The sequence below is a fragment of the Styela clava genome, chromosome 1 (genome assembly GCF_964204865.1).
Source record: "Styela clava chromosome 1, kaStyClav1.hap1.2, whole genome shotgun sequence".
Taxonomy (NCBI): domain Eukaryota; kingdom Metazoa; phylum Chordata; class Ascidiacea; order Stolidobranchia; family Styelidae; genus Styela; species Styela clava.
Genome location: NC_135250.1, coordinates 29076190 through 29083636, shown reverse-complemented (window position 1 = coordinate 29083636; position 7447 = coordinate 29076190). Strand labels below are relative to the sequence as shown.

Sequence of the window (7447 nt, the reverse complement as noted above, 5' to 3'; positions counted from 1 at the left end):
TGTGATAACGATAGACAGAATTATATCTCCATTATTTGTTCAGTTTCGTCATTACTAGGTATTCATTGCTTTGCATAATTGCAGTTGTGAGGATGACTGTAAGCAACAGTTTAAAGTTTATCATAAATATGTATACGCTTGGTGATGTGAAATATATATTTGTGAGTTTTGAAACAACAAGACCTTGTTTGAAGCAGAAAGTCGGAGCGTTAAACTCGAAAATGTAACAAACAATAGTGAGGAAATACGCCTAGAGCTACCATGAATACGGATTCACTAATAAACAAAGAAAAAACACGTAGGATTTATATTACCATTAAATATCACCAGCCAACACGCCCAAGCTATAATGTAACATTACATTACTGGACATTAATTCCTTCACATACAGTTGTGGGCCAAATTTTGCAGTTTCTCATGCCGTGCGAAAATAAAAGCCGAGTAGTAGAATAAAAATAAAATGAAATACCTATAAAATAAACTAAAAAAGATGTATTTTATGAAAAGCATCGTGGGCTTTTTTTTTAAATTTGATATATGAAAGAGATATATGGAAGAGTTTGGTTGATATCAGAATTTTTTGAAAATAATAAGTGTTAGGATTTGTTTAAAGCTAAATTGTGGCGCCTAAAATTTAAAAAATCATATTAAGCGGGCACGTCTCAAAACAAAACGAAATGGATGCTAAACCAAAAAAAAAATGAGAATTGAAATTTTGAATTAACACGCTTCAAGCTATGAAATATGATTACTTTGTTGATTACGCCAATCGTACATTAAATGCAATATACAATAGGCTTAGCTCAACTTTATTCTATGAATGACATGTATGGAATATTTGTTAAAAAAAAACTATATGTTGTAAAACGCACCTTGAGCTGCTTTTTTGGTTGGAGATTTAAAAGAGATATATGAAGGTGTTTGGTTGATATCTGGTATTCTCTGAAAACAAACAGTATTAATTTGTTTGAAGCCAAATGGGTCGCTTATAATTTAATAAACTCTATTAAGCGGACTCGTCATACGCTACGAAGTATTATCATTTACTACGATGGAAACTAAAAATGAGATTTGGCCACAAATAAAATTTTGAATTAAATACTCGCCTCGATCTATGGAATATGATTTTATTGTTATTAACAACAACAATCGTACATAAGATGTTTTATACAAATAGCTTGGTTAGGCTTTATTCTATGAATGAAATAACTAGATTGTACGTTTAAATTTAATAACATAGAAGAAAAACTGTAAAATGTTTGAGATGTAAAATATGGCTGAGCAAAAATTGTAATGACAGGTCTTACAAGATTAATTTGTTTTTAAGGATGAGACTAAGAACGAGCATAGTGATGTTTATGATAGACGTTCGTTAACTTCATAGGTTTTGGAATGCCCAAGAAAGAAACATTTTTTCGTTTATTCACTATGGATTGTTTCATTTATTCAAAATGCTACATTTCAAAAACATTCGATTAATTTATATTTTATCTAAAATTTATGTAAATTTATGAAATGTTCAAGCCCTATTGTTGCTAAGTAAAATACGTGGCTGTTTCAAAGCGGTGTGTCTAGTTTTGGGGGCTCCCGAAGTATGCGAACCAAGATGGCGGACATCCGAATGTAATATGTGTACTAGGTTAGGGTTAGGCCATAATTTTAGGCAGTGGCCGCGCGTCAATAGGGCCAACCGGGGCAATGCCCCGGTTGTTTTTACGGTATAATAAAAAATATTCGAAAAATACCTCAATATCGGTTGCACAGACTGTCTACACTAGCCATATTCTCCCGACATGGTTCATTTTTCGCTCGCAAAGCCTTCGCCAAACGTCGACGGGGCGACGCCGATTTTGCCCCGGTTGCTCATTGTATATCGTATTCTCTCTTTTATCTTCCACTCGCCGCGTTTGTCTCGTTTGTTTTCTGTTTCTTTTACTAAATCATCGGGGCCGATCGGGGCTAGCCCCGAAATTATGACGACACAATGCCACGTTTCTTATAACAACGTGTTGACATATTCACGCATTCACATATTCACGTTTCCTCGCCTTCGTTTTTGTCGCTTGTTTCGCTATTTGAATCAGTTAGAGACCTTTAGTCCATTTGCTTTCGATTTTCCACATTCCTTTTGAGCTCCTCACTTCTTTCCGGCTTCGCATTTCTTAGCCTTAGACCTCATAATGAATATGGTTGATGCACTACTTCGCACTCCGTTTTCGCAGCTGCCGCTGCGAACAAAAATTAGAGGTACAACGTCTTGGGCCTTATTAACCAAAAAATTGTTCACTGGAACAATCCCATGACGGAGGAAAGCGTCGGCGTACATTCTGCGCAGAAACTTGGTATAAAAAACACGAATGGTTGTGTTACAGCGAGGACAAAAATGCACTTTTTTTGTTTTTATTGCCTACTTTTTGATACCGCCCGTGACTCACGTTGGTGTAAATTTGGTTTTAGAGATCTCAAACATCTTTCCGAGCGTGCCAGGGATCATCAATCTTCTATGGAGCATCTGGACAATGCAGTAAAATACAGAACATTCGGAAATGTTAATATTGCAGCACAGTTGGATGAAGGACGCGCGGTTTCTATTCGTCGGCACAACCAAAACGTCGAGAAAAACCGCCATGTTCTCGGTCGATTGATAGATGTTTTGAAGTTCATTGGTTGTCACGAGCTGTCCCTCCGTGGGCACGATGAACGGGCTGGCTCTTCTAATAGAGGGTTATTTTTGGATATGGTGGAATACACCGCATTCCTAGATACAGTATTGAGAGATCATCTTGATGCCGCAACTGTTTTGAAAGGGACATCTAAGGATATCCAAAATGATTTGCTCGACTCAATGTATAAAATTTATTTACAACATTTGGCTCTGGAAATTGAGAATTGCCAGTTCCTTTCGATTCAGTCTGACGAGACAACTGACATCACGTGCGTTTCCCAACTGGCTGTGATTTTTCGGTTTGTGAAAGATGGTAAACCTACCGAGAGATTTCACAGCTTTGTACCAATCGTTGATCGCACGGCTCGCGGGATATCGGCTGTACTGAAAGAAGTGTTACAGCCTTACAACGCGAAGTCAAAATTGATAGCTCAAACTTATGACGGCGCGGCAGTCATGAGTGGGTCGAAACATGGTGTTCAAGTTTATATAAAAAAAGATTTTACTCATGCGCATTTTTTACATTGTTATGCACACCAATTTAACCTCGTTATTAAAAATATGTGTCTTGATACCCCTCTCGTCCGTATATTTTTTGCAAATGTTTCGGAGTTTTCTTCATTTTTTTCCGTTTCGCCGAAGCGCTCTGACCTCCTTCGCCAGATATGTAGCCGCTGTCTTCCAGCTTGTGCACCAACACGTTGGAACTTCCAATCACGCGTGGTGCAGGGCGTGTCCGAAATTAGGTCTGAGCTCATTGAGTGTTTCAATGGCATTCAGAGCTCTCCGGTTTGGGACGAACGCTCTGTGAGGGAGGCGGCAGGTCTAAAGCGTCTGCTAGAAGATGGTGAGTTTTCATTTTTTCTCGCTTTTTTTATCCACAATATTCTATCACGTGGATGTATTATACGGCGCATTGCAGTCAAGGCTAATGGATGGTGCGTCTGTGCAGTCGTGTATTTCAGACTTCTGCGATGCTGTATCTCGTATCCGGGAAACAATAAAATACGACGACACATGGAGTGCTTCTTTACGCCGCGGGCAAACAACGCAGCGTTTGATTTTGTCTGCAAAGGAATGCTGTGACATTCTGGTGAATCAAATAGGCGATCGTCTGCGCACTGAACACCTTGCCGCGTTCTCTTTGATGAACCCCACAAATTTTTCAAAATTTGCACGTCAATTTCCCATCCATTTGTTGGCTACTGTCTCCAAATTTTACCCCATGATAAACGTGGGAAATTGGAAAATGAATTGCGATGTATATACACCAATCAAACTTTTTTGAACATCACATCAACTTGTGCGCTCTATGGGTTCCTCATAGATAACACTCTAGTAACTACCTTTGCGGCGTCTGCAAAATTTCTGGACATCATTTTGACGACGCCTATTTCTTCCGCCGACGCAGAGCGAACATTCAGCACGCTGAAGCGTATTAAAACGTATCTCAGAAACACAATGAAGCAAGATAGATTAAATTCCTTGGCTGTTTTATCCATTCACAGAGACGTTATTTCTGGGATGCATGACTTTAATCAGCGCGTTATTGAGCATTTTGCTTCCAAGAAACCGCGGCGTGTTGCATATATGTTCAAGCAGTAGAAGTCTAGCAGCATATATATCTATGAGTGAGCGACGCATGTCCTTATCTTTGCATTAACTTTCCTTTCTTCATAGTAACGTTTTAAACCTTATTTTAGGTTTTGCCTGCTTTCCCGAAGTTTCTGTTAATATGTCATTGTATTTATCTGGGTAAATATTGCCTTTCCTTTTGAAAGAGGTTTCAAAATAAACTATGTCTATATTTATTAATCCCTTGACTTGGACCGGTTTTAAAGACACTTTCTTATCGTTAAAAATTGTCGCTTTTGCCGATTGGTTGTTACCGATGGAATGGTTTTTATACTCATAAAATGATGGGAGAACTTACAGCGCTCATCCTGTCCCCGTATATGGGGGTGACTTGGTCCCGCAGTAGCTTGCCCCGGTTGTCAAAATGACCACGCGCCGCCACTGATTTTAGGTATAAATATTACGGGAGGCTCTTGGCTAGTCTTCGAACTAATAATAGGAATAAAATGAGGAAAATTGGAAAAAAATTATCGCCTCACCATAACCTGTTACCCATGTTACGTTCCGATGTCCGCCATCTTGGTTCGCATACTTCGGGAGCACCTAGTTTTGTTTACAAATCACTTGAGACAGTAAACTTGCAGGTTCAAACAATTTTGTTGTCATTTTTTTTATCTTTCACTGTGACATCATATTGGCGACGACTGGTGAAACTGACTAATACAAACTGGTCATTAGAAACATGTAATGTATTGTTTGTTGTTTTCTGTGATAACGACAGACAGAATTATATCTCCATGATTTGTTCAGTTCCGTTATGACTAGATATTGATTGGTTCGCATACAGTTGTGAGGATAACTGTAAGCCACAGTTTGAAGTTTCTCATAAATATGTATATGCTTGGTGAAGCGAAATAGATATTTGCGAATTTTAAAACAACGTGACCTTGATTGAAGCAGAAAGTCGGAACGTTAAACTCGAAAATGTAACAAACACTATTGCGAAAATACGCCTAGAGCTACGATGAATAAGGATTCGAAAATAAACAAAGAAAAATACGTAGGGATTATTTTACTATTAAATAACACCAGCCAACACGCCCAAACTATAATATAACATTACATCACTGGATATTAATTGCTTCGCATACAGTTGTGGGCCAAAGTTTTCAGTTTCTCATGTCGTGCTAAAATAAAAGCTGAGAAGAATAATAAAAATAAAATAAAATACCTATAGAATAAACTGAAAAAAAATCTGTATCAATTGAAACGCATCGTTGGCTGTTTTGTTTGTTTGGAGATATGAAAGATATATATCGAAGATTATGATTGGTATCAGATTTTTCTGAAAAAAATAAGTGTTAGGATTTGTTTAAAGCTAAATGGGGTCGCCTAAAATTTAATAGATCATATTATGCGGGCAAGTCTCAATCTACGAAGTACTATAATTTACTGAAGAAAAACAAAATGTACGCCAAACAAAAATAAAATTTCGGAATTGAACTATCGTATTATGAATTTGTTTTAAGCTAAAAGAGGTCGCTTATAAGTTGAAAAACTCTATTAAGTGGACACTTTAAAAGCTACGAAGTATTATAAGTTACTACTATAAAAACTAAAAATGAGGTTGAGCCACAAATAAAATTTAGATTTGAATAAACGCTTCAAGCTATGAAATATGATTACATTGCTATTAACAACAACAATCGTACATAAAATGCAACTAGCTTAGTTAGACTTTATCCTATGAATGAAATAACTAGATTGTTTGTTTAAATTTAATAACATAGAAAAAAAGCTGTAAAATATTTGAGATGTAAAATATCGCTGAGCAAAAATTGTAATGACAGGTAATGACAAGATTATTTTGTTTTATAGATGAGACCAAGAATGAGCATAGTGATGTTTATGATAGACGTTCGTTAGCTTCATGGGTTTTGGAATTCCCAAGAAGGAAATATTTTTTCCGTTCAATCACTTTGGAATGTTTCATTCGTTCGAAATGCTATTTTTCAAAAGCATGTAGTTAATTTGAAATACGTGACTGCTTAAAAGCGGCTGTGCATAATTCTGCTTGAGACAGCAACAATTGAGACAGCAAACTTGCAACTTTAAACTTTTTTTTGTCATTTTTTATCTTTTCACTGAGGCATGATCTTGGCGATGACTGGTAAAACGGAGTTTATTTTGTTTTGTAATCCCAATATCAATCATATAAACATGTAATGCAGAACTCGTTGTATTTTGGGATAAAAACAGACAAAATTATTAAACTGCTATTCTGACGAAATTCTTCATCCTCGCTACAAAAAGCCTACATTTTGCCACTTGTACTTGAAGTGTTTTTGCACAACGCTACGTTAAGTGGTTATTTGTATGAAAAAATTAACAAGACAAAAAACTTTTTATACAAAATACTGAATTTCCTAAATTTTCATATCATATATATTTTTTTTATGAATAGTTCAATTCCACTACATATTAACTTGGTGTTCCCAGACTCGGAATATGAATTTTTGTGCTCATGCCCGACTATTGTTCCTGCTGGTAATTTCATTACTGATGCTGCTGCAAGCTATAGATTTGGTTGCATGTCATGAAGAAAGAAGAGGAGAAGGAATAGCAAGTAAGTATAGAGTTAATCTTGAAGTTATGGTATTGAAATCTATGTCAAATTCAACCTGATTGAAAATAGTATGTCAAAGAAAAAGCTTTAAAAACGTTTCAGCAACGCGACATAAGAGAGATAAAAAGGAAGAAATTGAAATCATTTCAAATTTACGAGTGGGTGAATATGTTTATGTTGTTGCCCGAGTTCAAATATTTGTCGGCCAGACAGTAAATTGAGGCCCACTCAAACATCATTAATTGGATTTCACGTTTTGACAACCCTAATAAAAACTTCCTATAAACTCTTGATTCAATTTTATTTCTATTTTTAGAAAAATTCGTGGAACCATTGGAGCAATACTCCAAAGAATAATGAGGTGATCCTATATTTCAAAATTTTTATTTTTGGACAGCGGAATCAAATGCATATTTGCCTAATAAATCTTTTATTTCATCACAGGTTTTCTGCACGAAGTTCAGAATATACATGGATATATATTGTGTATAACATTATTCGAAATGTATCTAATGAGCAAAAAATAATAAAAGCAGAATAGAAATAAATTGACTTATGATTTGTATCAATATGGGTAGTTT

General features: G+C 36.1%; 1 long non-coding RNA gene across 1 annotated transcript; it reads left to right on the top strand.

Moving 5' to 3' along the window:
- The first annotated feature begins 6708 nt into the window (after positions 1 to 6708).
- Positions 6709 to 7447, top strand: LOC144421849 (uncharacterized). Its single transcript, XR_013475000.1, has 3 exons — positions 6709 to 6866; positions 7183 to 7227; positions 7311 to 7447. It is a non-coding gene; the product is annotated as an uncharacterized LOC144421849 (long non-coding RNA).